The sequence below is a fragment of the Agelaius phoeniceus genome, chromosome 9 (assembly GCF_051311805.1).
Source record: "Agelaius phoeniceus isolate bAgePho1 chromosome 9, bAgePho1.hap1, whole genome shotgun sequence".
Lineage (NCBI taxonomy): Eukaryota > Metazoa > Chordata > Aves > Passeriformes > Icteridae > Agelaius > Agelaius phoeniceus.
In genome coordinates, this window is record NC_135273.1 from 30,614,850 (window position 1) to 30,632,510 (window position 17,661).

The following is a 17,661-nucleotide window of genomic DNA, read 5'->3' on the forward strand; positions in this document are numbered from 1 at the left end:
CTCCTCTGAGGTGAGGAAAGCCAGTGCCAGACAGGGTGGGAATGCAGAAGAGCAGGGAGGTGTGAGAGCTTTCCCACCCCTCATTTGCCAGGCAGGGATGGCTGCACCAAACGTGCTTTTCCCTGGGCTCACCTGCTGGATTTGCTGCTGCCTTTTTCCCCCATAGCCCACACCCTCTGCTTCCTGTGCATGGAAAAAAATCAGTTATTGACATTTTCTTGGTTTTCCCCGAGCTTGTTTGTCTTACCAAAATGAGCACTGTTAGCAGAGGAAGATGATAATTTTCCATGGAAACCAGTGGAAAAGGAAGCAGGTTCCAAAATAACCTCCCCACATAGACTTGAGGTGCCTTGGTGGCTGTTGTGTTCATTTTAGAGATGGGGACCCAGACACAGCATGACAAATGACACTCTTGGTGTCACCAGGCATTGAGAGCAGGAAGCTGAATCTCTGCCTGTTGTCTTAGTCACACCTCCTTCTTCGTGTTCTTTGTAGGTCTTGATTGAATTTTTGAAACATTTGGCTTTGTTCCTTTGCAGTATATGCTCCAGCATGTTTTTCTATGTGAGTGATAAGCATTCACCCATGAAAAATAAAATTACTCATTGTTTCACAAGTAACTAATTCATGTGTTGAAATGGAGGGATGGAGTAGGATTTAGGACATCAGGAATTGTCTTGTTTTAGCATAAAGCAGAAAATGAGGTTTGTCTAAACAGAGGCCCTGTCTAGACTGGAAAATATATCTGTGGGTGTCCCCAAAGTTATGGGATTGTCCAGGATGGCACCACCTCCAGGTATGAACATCTCACCTTATCAAAGAGCACAGGCTGAAGCTGGACAGGTTCCTTCATGTGAGTGTGTTGGTGCCAAAAGGGCTGTGCTCATGGTCAGGCAGCCAAAAAATCCCCATGGAACCATGGAATGGTTTAGGTTGGAAAGGATTGCCTGGTTCCAGCCCCCTGGCATGGGCAGGCACAACCTCCACTAGACCAGGCTGATCAGGACCCCATCCAACCTGGCCTTGGATGCTTCTGAGGAAGTCATCCCTCTTAACTCTCGTGCTCTGCTGGAAAATGAACCCACCCCATGCACAGCAGGCCTTATTTTTACTCAGAGACAGTTTTGGAACAGTTTTCCCCAAATCCTACTCACTGCAGTGCTGCAGTCACTCATCTGGATGTTTTCAGCTTTTCTACTAATGCTAACCAGGAAATAAACACCCATTTTTCCTACAAACCAGTGCTGGACCTTACATTGTCCTAGGTAATTATTACTAGCAGGAATTTTTTTCACGTGCTGTACTTTAACAGTGATGCAGAGGAAAAGAAAATGGGATTTAATTCATGTGGAATCTTTGTTGCTACTCTGGAGGATAAAAGCAATGATGCCATACAACCAACACTGTAAACAATGTTCAAAGCTTGTTAATTGCTAAAAAGAAGCTCAAGAGTTTAATCATTTAGAGAAGCTGTTGTTTTTTATAGCAGATACAGTATTTCCTGCTACAGAACACACTGAAAATGCTCATTCTCACAACAGGCTCATTCAGGCACTGCTCTATCTCTCAATGTTGTTGCAACAGTGCTGAAGTGTCAGTGCTGACACAACCCTGTGTCACCAACCCAGTTCCTGACCACTGTTCCTGCCTTTTGTGGGATGGCATTGCCCACCCCTGTCATGGGGATATGGTCTGAGTGTGTGCAAGGACTGCTGGGGGAAGAGGCAGGCTTTGAGCAATATTTTTTTCTCACACAGGAAAAGAAATAGAAATTAAATAAAGGAATGCTTGGTTTCAGCAATGCAGATGACATAAACCCAAAGGGAGTTGTATTTAAACCCTTTAAAATAAGTTCCATTATGTTTTTGCTGGGGCTCTTAACTCTGGGGTAGCAGTTGCAGTCACTGGAGGAGAAATCCATGAAAATGTGCGTGATGAAATCTCGACTGACCACACCCTGAGGTGGCAGGTGATTTCATTCTTATTGGTAAAAATCCCACTAATTGTCTGCTAAAGAGGAGTGTTCTCATCTGGTAATTAGGAGGGGTCCAAGCTCATCCCACTGAAGCCACTGCTGGGTTTCTAAGTGCTGTTGAACCTGGCAGAGTCTCTCTGCTTCAGCTGTTCCCTCTGATTCTGCCTGCTCAGATTTTAATGGCAGTGGGGCTGGGTTACTCTTCAGCCACTTTCTCTTTTTCCTCCAATTACATTGATTCCTTTATTTTCTCCCTCCCTCAGGGCTGATTACTTTGTCTCCTGCCCTTGTCACTGAACAGCTTTTCCAGTGTCTGATTGAATCTTGTTATTGATCCAACTCAAAAGAATATTTTTGATAGTCTCATCTGAATCTTTTGTTCAATCCTGCCTTTGTTGAAGTTACTGAGTTCTGGGAGCTATGCAGAGCTGCTTCCTGCAGATTCCTCTTTCCTGGCTGAGCTCCTCTATCACTGATGAGCACTGATGACAGCTTCTCCATCTACTTGACTCTCTCTTTGCAAAAAAACTGATGCAAACCTGAATGCTCTTGAATCTTAACTTCCCTTTCAGCTTGCTTGGAATCAGAGGATAGATTGTGAGGTAATCAGGTAGGAAATGCCATGTGCCCTGATAACAGCAGCCTTTTTAGCTGAGCTAAAACTGGGGGGTAACGAGACACAATCCCAGGTGTGAGGGAGATGGGTGCTGTCCCACTGGGAATGTGGCTCCTGCTGAAGCATGGCTGGCTGCAGTGTGGGTGCTATTCCCAGGAATTCCCAGCTGACTACAGCTCAACTGTGTGCTCACTGAGAGTTGGGATGAGAGGGGGGGTTTATTGTTCAATATAATCCACCATCAGTGTAATTTGGCTTTTTCCTGCAAGTCATTAGCACAATAAATTGCCTAATATTCCATTTTATGGTGGACTAGTTCATCCTTTGAGGGGGAAAAAAAGGCAATCGCTGGTGTCAAATCCTAAATTAAAGTAAGCTTGGGAATGTGTTTGGCAAGATAATGCTGATGAAAGTGAGAATCTGAACTCCAACTAAACCAAAAATCATTAGCTGAGCTGCAGCACTTACATAAATAAGCCAAGTGCTTACAAAGGGCCTGGTTTTGCTACCCAAGCAACGAACAGGTTTGGTTTTCAGGTTCAATACCATGGCCCCTTGGCACTTGTTGGGCTGTTTTTCTCATCAGCCTTTGTCTTGTCAGCCTGCACAGACCTGATCTGAAAGGAGCTTTGCACACAGACTCTGCTTTGCTGGGCACTCCTGCCATCTTTAGCAAATATCCTCACACCTGTAAAAAGTGAGCAGCAGTCCTGAGGATGAACCAATATTTGATCACCCTTACAATTAGCAGTGCATGCCTTTAATTAATAAGAAGCCTTTCCTCATCTGTTTATCTTCCACCTTAAAAGCTCAGCTGAGCAGCACAATCTAATGGAATACAAAATGACTCCATCACAGGGAGAGCTGCTTTGCAGCATTTTCCCCTACATTTGCTTCCTATTTGAAAATGTAAGAATACATTAGAAGTGGTTGAGACGTCTCATGAAAGAAATCATTGTGTGTAGAGCCATTAGAACTCGTAAATAGAAGTTTCTTCTGGAGTGCTCTTGTCCTGCAGGCCCTCTCAAAATAGGGAATTAATGTGTCTGGAAAGGCCATTTTAGCTCTTCAGCTGAATTCTTCTTCCTGAGAGATTGTTCAGGAGTACACCGCTACAAACATTCTCTTCCAAGAGAGAAAAAGAAATAATATTGATAATAGAATGGTGTGGGTTGGAAGGGATCAGGAAGCTCATCCCATTCCACCCCTGCCATGGGCAGGAATACTTCCCACTATCCCAGGCTGCTCCAAGCCCTGTCCACCCTGGCTTTGGATGCTTCCAGGGATGTGGAGCCCACCAAAGAAAAATGAGAATTGCTCTTAATCCATTTTTATTTTGAAAATATTCTGTTCCAAATCTTGATTTTTCCCTTAACTCCCAAGCAATAGCCCTGGTCAGAACCTTCTCACTGCTGCATCACCACCCCAAACTCCCAGGAACCCCACAAGCCTCAGATTCAGCTCATGCCACCATTTCAGGCAGAAAAAGGCATGCCCTTCCTGCTGTGGCTCCTCTTGGAAAGATACCCAAAGACCAGGAAAATCACCTGGAAATTTGGTTATATCCAAAGACCTATGCCCAGGAAAATCACCTGTGTCTCACCTGCTGGAGAAAGAATCTCTGCACACAGACCTGTCTCAGGTGCTTTTAACACTCTGTGCACCCCAAATCCATCCCTCTCCAGATGTCCATGAGCCCTAAGACAATCAACCTTTTGTTTTTCTTGTCCTCCTAGAGGAAGAAAAGGGTTTTTGATTGATAACTTGCTTTTGAGTGAAGCATCCTGGAAATCTGTTCCCTGCATAACCAATCTCTTGTTTGAAATACAAAACAAAAGGCCAGCTTTCATTGTAATACTCCCTTCCAATTTTCCCACAAAAGCAGCAGAAAGGGTTTCCATGAGGATGTAATTTTTTTTTTTCTGTGTTACATCCCATATTTGGGGATTTGGGAATGTAGAGGGTGCTGTTTGCTTCAATTCCAACCTGATTGTTTAGTGGTTAACTAAATGTAAGCACTTTTTAGGAACTCCCAGCTGAGGGCCAGTCTGCAACATCACTCCTCACTTCAATGCACTTAATGTCTCCTCCAGCTTTGCATTTTGGAGGAGAAAAGATCACTCTCCTCATCCATTTCCACTTAGTGGCTCACCCAACTGTTACACTGCTCTACACGGGATGAGGAGATGGGAAAGAAAAGCAAAAGCAAAATGCACCTGCAAGAGCTGTTTGCAAATGACACTGCTCAAAATGACCTTCACACAGAGAGAAGAAAACCAGTGTACAAATGGTCATTAAAAAGCTTCATTAACAGGACTCTCCCTGCCTGCAGTGCTTTCAGGGAGGTGATCAGGTGAGTTCCTCTGAATCCCACTGCCCCACTGCCTTTTGCCCTCTCTGAGCTATTTCCTGGGGGCAATTTTTCAAGGCATCTGCTCACCCAGCCTGTCTGGCTCTGGCCCCTCCAGGTCCTCTCAGATTACTATTCCAGCTGGGTGGGATTTGAATTTTTTGTGTTTTTGTCAATGAAGCTGAAAGCTTCCAGAACAGGGTTTTGCTTAACAAGACAATTTAACACTGATGTTAGTTATACCAGCCTTGGTGTCCTTTTTTCTGTGTTCCTATATATCTTACAGTCACTTGAGGATTGTTATGCAAATAATTTCTTCAGTTGCTTACAATTATGAAATTTCATTTTTGTTGTATTTTGTTTTCCTCCCAGAGTTTCAGGTTTTGCCCTGGGAGACTGTTCTTCAGCTCTTGTCCCATGCAAGATTTACATCTATATATTTACATATATATATATATATATATATATATATATATATATTTACATATATATATATCTATATTTACATATATATAAATCTGTATACATACTGTACTATACCTACACCTCTGTTAGTCAGCAACCTGCCAGACTATGAGGACTAGAGATAATATAAGAACTTAGTATAAGCCAAAGAGGTAATATAAGTGCTCTGGTCCCTGAATTTAGAAAAAATACCAGCAAATTCAACTAACCTCAAAGTGAAAATAAGTTTTGAAAAAAGAAAGAAGCTCCTGTAATACTCTAAATTATTTCCTTTATTCCCTTTCCATTGCCTGCAATGAAATTCATGTTGAGAGATTATCCTGTACATAAAAAAAGTAACGTCAATTAAGTAGTGGTCACTCACCCATGAACTGTGTTTGGTTTTCTCTGTGTGAGAAAATTGGCTATATCAGCTTTTGTCCAACTAGAGAAAGGCAGGTATTGCAGCACTGACATGAGTGCACTCCTATCAAAAAATCTGCTCCTTTCTATACAGCATATGAGACCTTTTAATTAGTTATGCTCTCCTCAGACTGAATAGCTGCTTCTCACATTTCAGTGGAGAGCAGTGAACGTGTGCTGGGACTGGTTCTATTACCCAGTTGTTCTCTCCTAGCCCCTGCTGGGCTAGGACTTGGGACATCCCCAAAGCAGTGGATTACTGACTATCAAAATGCTCTGAACAGGATGGGAAGCTTGGGTTCTGCAGCAGTATCTGAAATATTCATGGAATCCCAGAAAGGTTTGGGTTGGAAGGGATTTAAAGCCCATCCAGTGTCACCCCTGCCATGGGCAGGGACACCTTCCACTGTCCCAGGCTGCTCCAGCCTGGCCTTGGGCACTGCCAGGGATCCGGGGCAGCCCCAGCTGCTCTGGGCACCCTGTGCCAGGGCCTGCCCACCCTGCCAGGGAACAATTCCTCATTCCCAATGTCCCATCCAGCCCTGCCCTCTGGCAATGGGAAGCCATTCCCTGTGTCCTGTCCCTCCATCCCTTGTACAGAGTCTCTCTCCATCTTTCTTGGCAGCTTCTTCAGGTATTGGAAAGCCATGATTAGGTCACCCTGAAAATTCTTTTCTCCAGGCAGAACAATCCCTTTATTTATTTGAAACAGGGGCTTTTGTAACAAGTCTGTGGTTTCAGCAGGTTCCCAGAGAACAGGGAGGGGATTTTGTAGTTTGTGTCTCAACAAGGGAATGGGATCTTCCACCCATCTGGGATGCTGAAGGTGGCTGTGGTACTACTAGCCTGTACAGCTCAGTTGTTTTGATTATGTTATGAAACAATGCTAAAATTATGTTATGAAACAATGCTAAAATTATGTTTTAAATAAGAGTTGAAGCAAACTAAGGTATTTATCCCTGTCCTGTGGAAAATGATGGCAGTGAGATCAGATTTTTTAGAAAAATTAATTATTAGGAAAGGTTTTCATTGACAGGACATGGGAAGGAAAAATCTCCATCCAGTATTTTGACTTAATTGAAAGGAGAGGTAATTCAGGGTTAGTTTTGCTGTCTAAGGTAGCAGTTAATCTGTTGTAGGCTGGACTGGGTGACAATAGCCAGTGTCACATTCCAGACCCTGGCACCTGCAGAACATTGCCTTCTTTGTGGCTGATTTCCAGCACTGATTTCCTGCTGGGGGACCTGCTCATTTTGAGGACTATTGGATGCTTCCCTTGGAGTGGGTTTCCAGCCTTTGCCAGAGATGTGAGGTGAGAAATCTGAGAGGGTCACTTGTCACTGTCCATGATCACCTGATGCCTGCCTCTCCCATTGGAAAATGTACTATTTAGACATCACAATTTGAATATTATAATGTTTATGGAGCAGCAGGTGTTCTTCAAAACCAAGGCCCAGGCTCCCAGTCAGGCACACTACACCAGTGGCTGCTTTCTGTCCTTATTTCAGTGTGTTTCAGTTTGCACATGTTGAGAATGAGGTGACAATGCTCTGTCACAACTTGTCCACCTGCTTGCAAAGCAAGCTGGAAGCTTCCCAGCTCACTGCAGGGTTCATGCTCTGCTTTCTTTTTGCTGAGTGTTAACATCTCACAAAACCTGAGCAAGTCTCAAGCAAAGCAGCTGTTTTATCACGGCCCCATGCCCTAAGTACAGACACTTGTTCCTGCATTCTCCCAGCTGAAGGCTCTGCTCCTGTGTACCTGTCACACTCCCAGCCCTTTACAGAGACACTGATGGTGTCCTGGCTGGAGCTGGTGAGCTTAGTGGGTTAGTTGTTAGAGGGCTGAGTGCCACCCAGCCAAAACAGGTGTCCTCCTGACTCATCCTGTCACCTCCCAGGCACACTGTGCTAACAGATGTCATTAATCTTTGAGAAGCCCTCACATGGTGAGTGCCAGAGAAAATCTTTGAAGAAAAAAGAATAATTCTGTCTTCAAAGCAGCACGCAGTAAATAAGTCATAGAGCAGCATTCTGGGGCTCCAGGAGGAGGAGAAAATAGGGAATGGCTGCTTGTTCAGGGAGTATTGACTGTTTGGAGAGGGAGAAGAGTCACAGAATCATTGGTTTGGGTTGGAAGGGACCTTAAAGCTCACCCAGTTCCACTCCCTGCCATGGGCCGGGACACCTCCCACTATCTCAGGCTGCTTCAAGCCCCATTCAGCCTGGCCTTGGGCACTGCCAGGGATGAGGCTTCTCTGGCACCCTGTGCCAGGGCCTCACCACACTCTGAGTAAAGAATTTCTTCTTAACTTGTAATATAAAGCACTCCTCTCTCATTTTAAAACTGCTCCCCCTTGTCAATAGTCACTATCTGCCCATGGAAAAGTCCCTCTCTCTCCTTCTCATAAGCCCCTCTAGGTATGGGAAGGATCCTGCAGGACAAAATAAATATTCCTGTCATGAAGACTCTTCTGGACAGCAGACTTGCAGATGGCAATGACAAATTCTCATCACACAAACAAGCTGAATCTTGAGATTTCCTAACTTTTGCAGGGTTTGGATTCACAGCCTTAATGCTCTTTTGCCTATGGGCTGTGTACATTTGCTCCCCTTTTTAGTATAGATACTATACTAAAAAATAGAGAAAGGATAGAGACAGAAGATTACTAAGAATGATAATGGAAACTCGTGACACAGTTTGACCGTGATTGGTCATTAAGTCAAAACAATTCATATGTTGGATAAACAAAACACGGGAGAAGCAAATGAGATAATATTGTTTTCTTTTTTTTTTTTTTTTTTTCCTTCTGAGGCTTCTCAGCTTCCCAGAAGAAGAATCCTGGGCAAAGAGGATTTTTCAGAAGATATGAATGTGACAGCGCTCCCTCCCGCACTGCAGGCGTGCTGCCGCTGCTGCACCCCAAGTTCAGGGATGGCTCCATCTTTCCCAGAGCCTCTCAATATCCCTGCCCTGGCTATGTGTCTTACATTTTGAATCCCATCATTAATTGCTCTTTCCTTCCCAGTGTAACAAATGAATCCTGATCTTCCCTGTCAGAACCATTTGTACCTGCTTTGGAACATTTCAGGCTGAAGAGTTTCTGCCCGCTGAGACCAGCCCAGGCTAATCACATTCCACGCAGAGGAATTTGGATTTGCATCAGAAAGCAGCACTCCTCTATCTGTTTCAAACACTAAGCCCCAAAGAAGAGGTTGAGATGTCTCTTCCAGAGAAGCAGATTCTGAAATATCTTCCTTGTAACTTTTGGCTTCGCTGAGCAAGTGCACGGGTAAAAGAGAGGTGAGTGAAATGTCAGGCCGTGGTGCAGGTTTGTAAGAACTTACTCTTACACTGAGTGCACTTACCCAGTGCTGTTACACAGACCTGATGGTTCACTGGCATCACTCACTTGCAGCTGCACAACTCTCCAGTGCTTCAGGCATGTTTTAATAATTCAGAAACCATGGGGGTTTACTATGTTAAGGTAAATTTTGAGATTGATTGTCCTTCGCAGTAAGCAGCAGGCTGAAGTTTGCTCTAGTAACTCTTTGGCTTACACATATATTGATGTCCACCAAACTGAGAAATCAGTACATACATTTATTAATACTCTCACTGTGTGAAGTCACAAGCTTGGAGCTGTTCTGCTATGGGATTTTAGTAGTAAAATGGACTTTATCTAGTCTGAGATCCAGAAGAAAGTTAGTCTTTGCCTTCTGAGATGCAATCAATATGTTTCCCTTGCTTCATCTGCAGGAATCATTATGCATTTTTCCTTTTCAGTGACCTGACTAATTACAGCTCTGTCTCACCCTCTTGTGTTGCTAATCTCTTTGGAACTGAAAGGAAGGCTGAAAAATATCTTGATTATTTTTGGCCATCGGTGTGGCAGGACTTTGCTGCAGACAGAAACTCCTCCCATTTGCTCCCAGTTATATTTATTTGGTAGGGTCACATCTCCTTTAAGCCAGGCATGCTCATCATGCAAAGAGAGAAAAAGTGACATTAATGTCATTTGGTTTGTCTCTGAAATGACTTGAACCATATTCACTGCTGTCTGCAGTCATTTAGACTGGCAGCACTACAAGGGTGATGTAATTTTGAGTATCTGTGAGACACCTCTCTGGTGCCTGACAATGCTGCACAAAAGCTGGGCTTTAACACTGATTCTCCTATTAACTTAAATTTCTAGCATCCTGTAAGCAAGACTTGAAAAGGGAGATCAGGAGGAAACACTTTGGGAAGGCCCCTCAGAAGGGGAGTGCAGAAAGTGGGAGCACTTGTTGCTGCTCTTAGGATTAAAGAACTCATTAAAAGCTGGCAGGGAAAAAGCAGATAGCTTTTAAAAAGCTTTTTGAAAAAATGAAAAATCAAAAATCAAAATAACAAAAGAGGATTAGGAAATAAAGCTGGAGTGGTGTAATAAACAGATTTAAAAAGCATAAACTTTAATAAGATTATTTTAAGTGCTCTGTGTGAAAACACAAGGGTGGCCAGCAGATGAGTGTTTATGTGTTGGGGAGTGAGTGCAGAGAGAGAGAAATGAGAAATTAGGATCATCTTCTCTGTGCAGCTCTCATTGCCTTTCATCTTTAACATCCAGCTTTTCCATAATGTATGAGTAGCCACTGGATACTTTTAAAATAGACTCTATTATGTCCCTATTAGAAAAAGGATAAACTTGTACTATAAATCCACTGAAATAAAGGTAAAAGCCCAAAACCACCATCACCAACAAAAAAAAACATAGAAAAAGAGGGAGCTGCAGCCTTTTTGTCTCACTGCAGTGACTAGCACTGGGCAGCACAAATGCAGTGATTCTGAATTCTCCTAGCTTGAAAATAAGACAGATCCATGTTAATGAAGGACATTTTCTGTGCTAGAAAGTCATTATTTGCGTAAATTAGTAATCTTGTAACAAAAGAGTATTAATAGAAACATATCTTGTGTATCTCAGTGAGGCTGGGATGGGGCTTCTGCCCCTGGCAGAGCACTCAGAGCTGATAGCTCTAAATGGGGAAGTGCCATTTCATGATCCCTTTCTCCTCAGAGCAGCCCCAGAGCAAAGGGAGAGCATCTCAAAGCCCTGGTGAGTGCTCACCCCTTAAGGGAGGTCACTGAGCCCTGTGCTCACTTTAATTGAGCTTTAATGCTGTGGTGGCTGAGCAAAGCTCAGCTGGTGTGCCAGGGCACAGGGACAAATAGAAGGAGATGCAGCTCAAGCTTTGGGGTTTTCTGCTTGGGGTAATTTGTCCTCCCAATGGGCTGGGATAACACAGGCCCAGGTTTCATTTCTGCCACCAATGCCATTCCTCTGCATTCACAGTTTCCTTCTGACTCTTGGTATCTTCTTCAACAGGGTGGGCAAAAACTAGAGGAAAGGTGCTGGTAGGCTGCTGTGCAGAGATTTAGTGGTGTGTGTGCTCTTTCACCTGTTCTCAAGGCATTAGTGACTCCTGTGAGTTAAAGCAGGAGAAGTGTGAACATGTGTAGGCTTTCACAGGCTGCTGCATGTCCCTCTCTGGCCATAAGGTCAGAGTTTGGTGAAATAGTTCTCCTTGGTTTTTTTTAGAGCTGGATGGCAGAAAGGAAAAGGTGCAAAACCCAGTTTTTGGCCAAAGCCATAGTGCCTGTGAGAGGGCAGCTGTTACCAAGACACTGCTTGTTCTTTTTCTTCAGTGTCTTCACTTTCTTGGGGAGGGGCTGTTCCAGAGCAGCCAATTCCCGAACCTCTACTGTCAATAGAATTCTCCTTGTAGGAATTTAGGAAGAAATTGTGGCTGCCCCCTCCCTGGAAGTGTCCAAGGCCAGATTAGATTGGGTTTGGAGCAACTTGGGGTAGTGGAAGGTGTCCCTGCCCATGCTAGAGGGGGAATTAGATGATCCTTAATGTCCCTTCCTACCCAAACCTGTGATTCCATGATTCTATGAACAACAGTGATAACAGTAATATCCCAGCTTTTCTTCTCCTTCTTTCCCTTTACACCTTTTTGCTGAGATATTTCACATTAAAAACCATTTAGCCGTTCAAGAGGCTCTCCTGCCTTTCCAGCTTGACACCAGCAATGCCTGGGCATCATTTAGCCTGTGTTCAGTGCTGCTGAAGCTACAGCTGGAATGAAATCTTTCACAAATTTCTTTAGTAACCCTTACAGAATGTTGGGGAAAGTGGCAGAGTGAAATTGGACAAGTTCAGAAGAGCTCCTTCAGCCCATATTATGTCTTTGTCCTTATGAAATAGCTATTAGGGCTGATGTGTTGACAGCTGTTGAGCTGAACTTGCTGGTAATTAGACATCTCTGCTCTAGTGGTGCCCCAAAACACACAAGGAGCTTCATTCCTTTTAGCAAATTATAGGAAAGGCAGCTTTTGGTGATTGCCAATTACCCTGGGCTCTTTGAGGTGTAATTATGTGACATTTCTGACTCAGTGTCACGTTTCATAGTACAGATCATGGATAAAAAGTGGAAGGAGAGAAAGTGCTTACTACAGACTGGTGGTAGCACAAGATCACCTGCAATTTTCACCTCTCAGGCTGCTGTCTGGGGCTGTAATACAGCTTTTGTTGTTTTTTTTTTCCCTTGAAGTCTGGAACTGCCTTTCCTGTCTGCAGTGCCTTGCTCATTGATTTGAAAGGTGTCCTGAGTAACACCTGTGTGACCCTACTGAATTCAGTCCTCCACCACCAGAACCATCTGCCTCCACTTTCTAGAAGGATCCAAAAAGTGCCTTTTATTGCTTTAAGCACCAGGTAAAGGGATTTTTTTTAGATATTACAGCATCTTACACAGGCAGCCAGTCCCACCCCTAGCTAATCCACAGCCATTCTCATGCTTGGGGCTGCTCAGGAAAAAGCCAGCAGGATTTTCTCTCTCACCCATCCACCTTTCCAATGTGAGGGGTGTCCTTTCTCATGGCTCTGCTCCTGTGTTTTATACCTGACAGGTATGTTGCTTCATTTCTACTCAAATTCATGTTCCAGAATTTGGTGACTGGCAATTAACTGCAGAGATTTTTACCAGGTTCAACACCCAGATTACAGCCAAAATCACTCAGCTAAATAGTCCTCAAATCAGTGTCAAGAAAGTAGCAAACTCACTTCAGCCCTCCCTGAGTGAACTCTTTGGAATCAAATGTTGGTCCAAGGCCTGGTAGACTGGTACCCAAATAATTAAGCAGAGCAAGAGATGTTATACTTGGAGAGAGATAAAACTCAGGCTCCTGGACAGCAGCAAAGCAGAGTTTCTCTACTGCACCCCCTTGCAGCCTTAGCCACTAACTGAGGGGTGGTGGAGGTGTCACTGACATATTTTCTGAAAAATCCTTTCATTAGGATCTTTTCCCCTGAGAATCTGGGAAGCTTTAGCTTTTTTTGCTGCTTTGGAATGTGATTTGGAGAATTGTTTACCCAGTATGTGAAATTGTTTTTACTGGATGACCAATGACAGCCAGCTGTGTCAAGGCTGTGAGCAGTCACAAGATTTTATTATTCATTTCTTTTCTGGCCTTCTGATCAAATCCTTTCTTCTATTCTTTTAGTATAGTTTTAGTATATCATTTTCTTTTAATGTAATATAGATCATAAAATAACAAATCAGCCTTCTGAAACATGGAGTCAAGATTCTCATCTTTTCCCTCGTCCTGGGGACCCTCAAACACCACCACAGTGGAGGCATGAGGGATTTTAGGACCATGGCAGGAAATCTCCTTTTTTGTCTCACTGAGATCATGTTGATACCAAATTATTTTCTTCCACTTTGACACAGCACAGTCTAAAAGAAGATTTTTGGAATACTCTTACATGGGCAAACAGGCAGAAAATTTCTGAGGAAACAACCCATAGAGAAAGTAATTTCTGCTCAGGCAGTGTCTATAAAGTCATTGCATAATTAGCTGGATTACTCTCCCAGGTTTGTTTTATTTCCTTACAGGAAGATAAATTGTCTAGTTATGCCACGAGGAGCCCCTCATAACTCACATTAGCTGGGAAAGGCTTTAATTTCCCTCCTGGTTCCCTTAATGTTCTCTGTCCTGCTTCCTTCCCACGTTCCAGCCCAGTCATTAGTTCCCATAACTCTGCTCAGACTGGTGTCCTCACTCATGTGCTTGGCTTTGCTCTTGGCTTCTTTTCTGTGGCAGCAAAGGCTCAGCAGTCCTGCTCCAGCAGCCACCAGGGCTGGTGGATTCTCACCTTGGCAAGTGCCTGGGCCCATCCATCAGGGTCAGGGATGAGCACAGGGTGAGTGAAGTGTGTTGGGCAAATACCTGAGCTGGGCTCCCCCCAGCTCTACCCTGCTCATTAAATACCAGAGAAAACAGATGGTGCTCATTTCACCAGGAGTGACAAAGGAGAGAGCTGGAATATTCCAATATTTCCAAACCATTTGTGTCTTCCATTCATTCTTCTTTTTAGCTTTTGTTAGTATTAGTGTCTAATTTCAACCAAGTAGGTAGCTCCTCTCTTATGTTTCTTTTCCTGGCACTTTCTAAACTCTTCATTGTTTAGAAATTAAATATTAGTTCTCTTGGGGAGGTTACAAACTTTGGAACAGTGTCAAAAATCAATTATAATTTTTCATCCTTTGCATGACTTAAAACATTGAAGATCAGCCATATCCTGTAGAGGTTTATCTGCCCCCTACATTCAAGGTGGCACCTGAGACACTGACTTTCACACTCAAATTAGAGGAGCCAGCACTTAAAGTTTACTTATTTGGATCCTTTTGAGGTTTAGAACTAGATAATCTTTTAAGTCCCTCTCAACCCAAACAATTCTATGACTCCATGGGTCTGTGTTAGGGTAAATAATTGAGAGAGGACCTGAGTTACTTGGTGTCCAGCCAGCATAAAATCTGGATTTCCAAAGTGCCAGTTCTAGAATGGGAAGGGTAAATGATATTTACCATTTTCCTAATAGCTGCCTTTTAGTGTTTCCCCACAGTCATTCACAGCTCAGCATGCTCCAGTTAGTGCTGAGGGGAGTGTAATGACAAACTGGTTGTTATTAGATTCTTCCTTGATGATGCTTCCTTGGTATCAGTACAGCAGCAACAGGGACAAATATGGCTCAGTGGGAGAGAGAAGGAAAATTGCCTTACCCAGAGCATGTCTGTGGTAATGCAGAATTCAAAGGTCTGGGGAAGTGTTTCTCTTCCTCCTTTCATTAAGGTAAAAATGTTTCTTTTTATTTGTGATGCTTCACTTAAATCATGCGTGCATTAGCATTTATCTCCTCTGTTTATTTCCACAAAACAGGCTGCAGCTCACTGTTTAATACATTCAGGGTTTTTGTGTCACAACCTGAGTTCTTGCTGGGCTTTTGTCAGGGAGACATTTTACAGCATGTGGCAAAAGCACAGATCCCACACAGCCAGAGCTTTTCTATCTCCTAAATTGCCCAGATTGTTTTGGGTTATTTCTTTGTATGATGTGTTTGCTTTTAAGCAGTTAAAGACACAACTTCTGCTCAGTCTTCCTTGCACAGCCAGAGTCCAGAGGCAGTAATACTCCCAAACCTGGGACCAAGCCTTCTTAGAAGGCTTTTTTAGAACTTGTTTTGACACCTCACTATTGCATAAGGATACCAGGAAAACCTCTTCTCACTTTTCCAACATGAGGACTGGTTTTTTTAATCCATCAGAGGAAAAGTATGATTGACATCATAGGAGAGAAAGCCTTGTGTGTGCATCTCCAACGTGTGACAGCTCATCTATCTGACTTCAATTTGAATTGCTGTTCAGATTGCTCCATGTTTTGTCTTCATTGAAAACAATCTTGCTGGTTAGAATAAAGCACATTTCTTTAAAACACCATTTAACTTTATTTTAGCACAGGGAATAGCTGAAAATACTTTCACTTTTTACCACGTTCAGGGTTTATTTCATGTCGTTTTTCTCGTGTAGGTGGTTAAGGGTGGGTTATATTCCTTTAATGGGTATATAATTATATAATTACATTCTGAAATGATGCACTGGCAGTCATTTCTGCTCCTTCATGCTCAGCAAAGAGCAGGGTCTGAGCTAAGCCACAGGCAGTCAAAAAAGGGGACTTGTGTAGGGCATTTAGGTTCTACAGAAAGAGGCAACTGCTGGTGTATTTTACCCAGGACACAGCTGCTGCAGAAAGGTTTCCCTCCTCATGAAAGGAAATGCTTTTTATTGGTGTGAGCTCTGGGGAGAGAAGAGTGAAGGGAAAAGCTTGGTAGCTGAGGGGAGAGGGAAGAAACAGTGAATAGGAATGAGGGGGGAAAATGAGATAATAAGGGAAGGCACAGTCCCAAAGAGCATGGATCAGAGGCTGGGCTGCAGTGCAGCTGGGCCAGGCTTTGGGGATTGCCTGCTCAGGGGGGCAGCCCAGTGCCCCAGCTCCCCTTGCCTGTGCTGAGCCAAGGATTTCACACAGACACCTCCAAGGAAAATCAGCACAGGCTACAGAACCAGCCTCAAGGGCAGCAGGGCAGGGAATGAACTTCACCTTCCAAGCAGATAATGCAGGTTTGGTTTACCCTGCTCCTGAGGGCTTGGCCTCTTGGAGCAGCTATCAAATGCATAAGATCTATTCTGTTTGTCATTTTCTGTAAACAGCAAGATATTTTTGTGAAGAAAATGGAAAAGACCTCTCCACAAGCAATTTTTTTTTTTAAATGTTGTGACATCATTTAAAAAAAAACATTGTGTTCTCATGGTTTGTTTTCTACAAAAAAACAAAAAATAGCAAGTCACAGCACTTGGCAACTCCTGGCTGTCAGGGTTTGGTGACGCCAGCAGGAGCTGCAGCAGATGGAGAGTTGCAAACATTCTGGAAGCTGGGACGGATGGATCTGCTGGAGCTTGAGAAAGCAGAGCTGCAAAAATGCTCCTACGTCCTCAAGTGTGAGCTTTCTTAATAAATAACACTTTCAGGGGAAAAGAAGTTGGGATGTGACAGTGCTTTTGGGAGCAAGCCAGCTCCCTCCCTACCCAGTAAGCTGCTCTGTGGAATGTGGCTCTCTGTGAAGCAGATGCAAAGGCAGCAGAAAAAGTCAGCTTGTTCTCCTGCTTTGGGAATCATAATCATCACAGAAATGTGGAGTCTGGAGCTGGATAAGCATCAGGAATGACAAACCTGAGGATATACAAACAGGGGCACCAGCATAGTGAAGAAATGTGCATTTTTTGCCCCTTTAATACCACTGCCATGTGCTGGTGAATTCAGGGGTACCACAGAGGCCTCACTGGACCAACGCTTGTCAAGGTGTAACCACAGATGGATGGCACTGAAGGGTGACATGAATGTTGGTGAATTACCATCTAAAAGCCTCATCTAAAGTCTCTAGAAACCTGCTTAAGGTGCTCCTCTAGTGCCATCCTGACTTCCTGGCAAGGTGACTGTCACACCTGTGAGATCAGAAGCACCATGAATGTGTCACAGAGAGCAGAATGAGGAGGTTGCTGTTACGTGACCAAAAGCACCCAAAATATGCTGGATTTACAGAGAGTTCTCTCTGGAGAGCCTTGTCTGAGCACAGAACATGACTCTGCTCTGTGGACCCACAAAGAGGAAAACCCCAAATCCCAGGTGGATTTTGGAGCTGCTGAGGGAGACTTGCTGGTCTGGAATGGGACAAGATGCAGGATTAAGGGAGATGGACAGGTCAGACCTGGATCTGCAGCATTCCATGGAGAGACCCCTATCCCAAGGAAGCACAGAGGTCCCCCAGTCCTGGAGTTTGGAAGTAGAAACAATGAGCAGAAAGTGCTGAGATTCAACCAAGCTTCACCATGGGATCACCATGGGATTCATCATGGGATTCACACATGGGATTCATCATCAGTGGCTGATGGCAAGAGAAATTCTCAAATATATGCATGG

General features: G+C 43.8%; 1 long non-coding RNA gene across 1 annotated transcript in view; it reads left to right on the forward strand.

Annotated features, from left to right (window-relative positions):
* Positions 1-17,661, forward strand: part of LOC143694828 (uncharacterized) — a 91,519-nt gene that overhangs the window by 17,656 nt on the left and 56,202 nt on the right. The window contains exon 6 of the long non-coding RNA XR_013183545.1: positions 8,632-9,111. This is a non-coding gene — a long non-coding RNA (uncharacterized LOC143694828). The remainder of the gene's footprint in view (positions 1-8,631; positions 9,112-17,661) is intronic.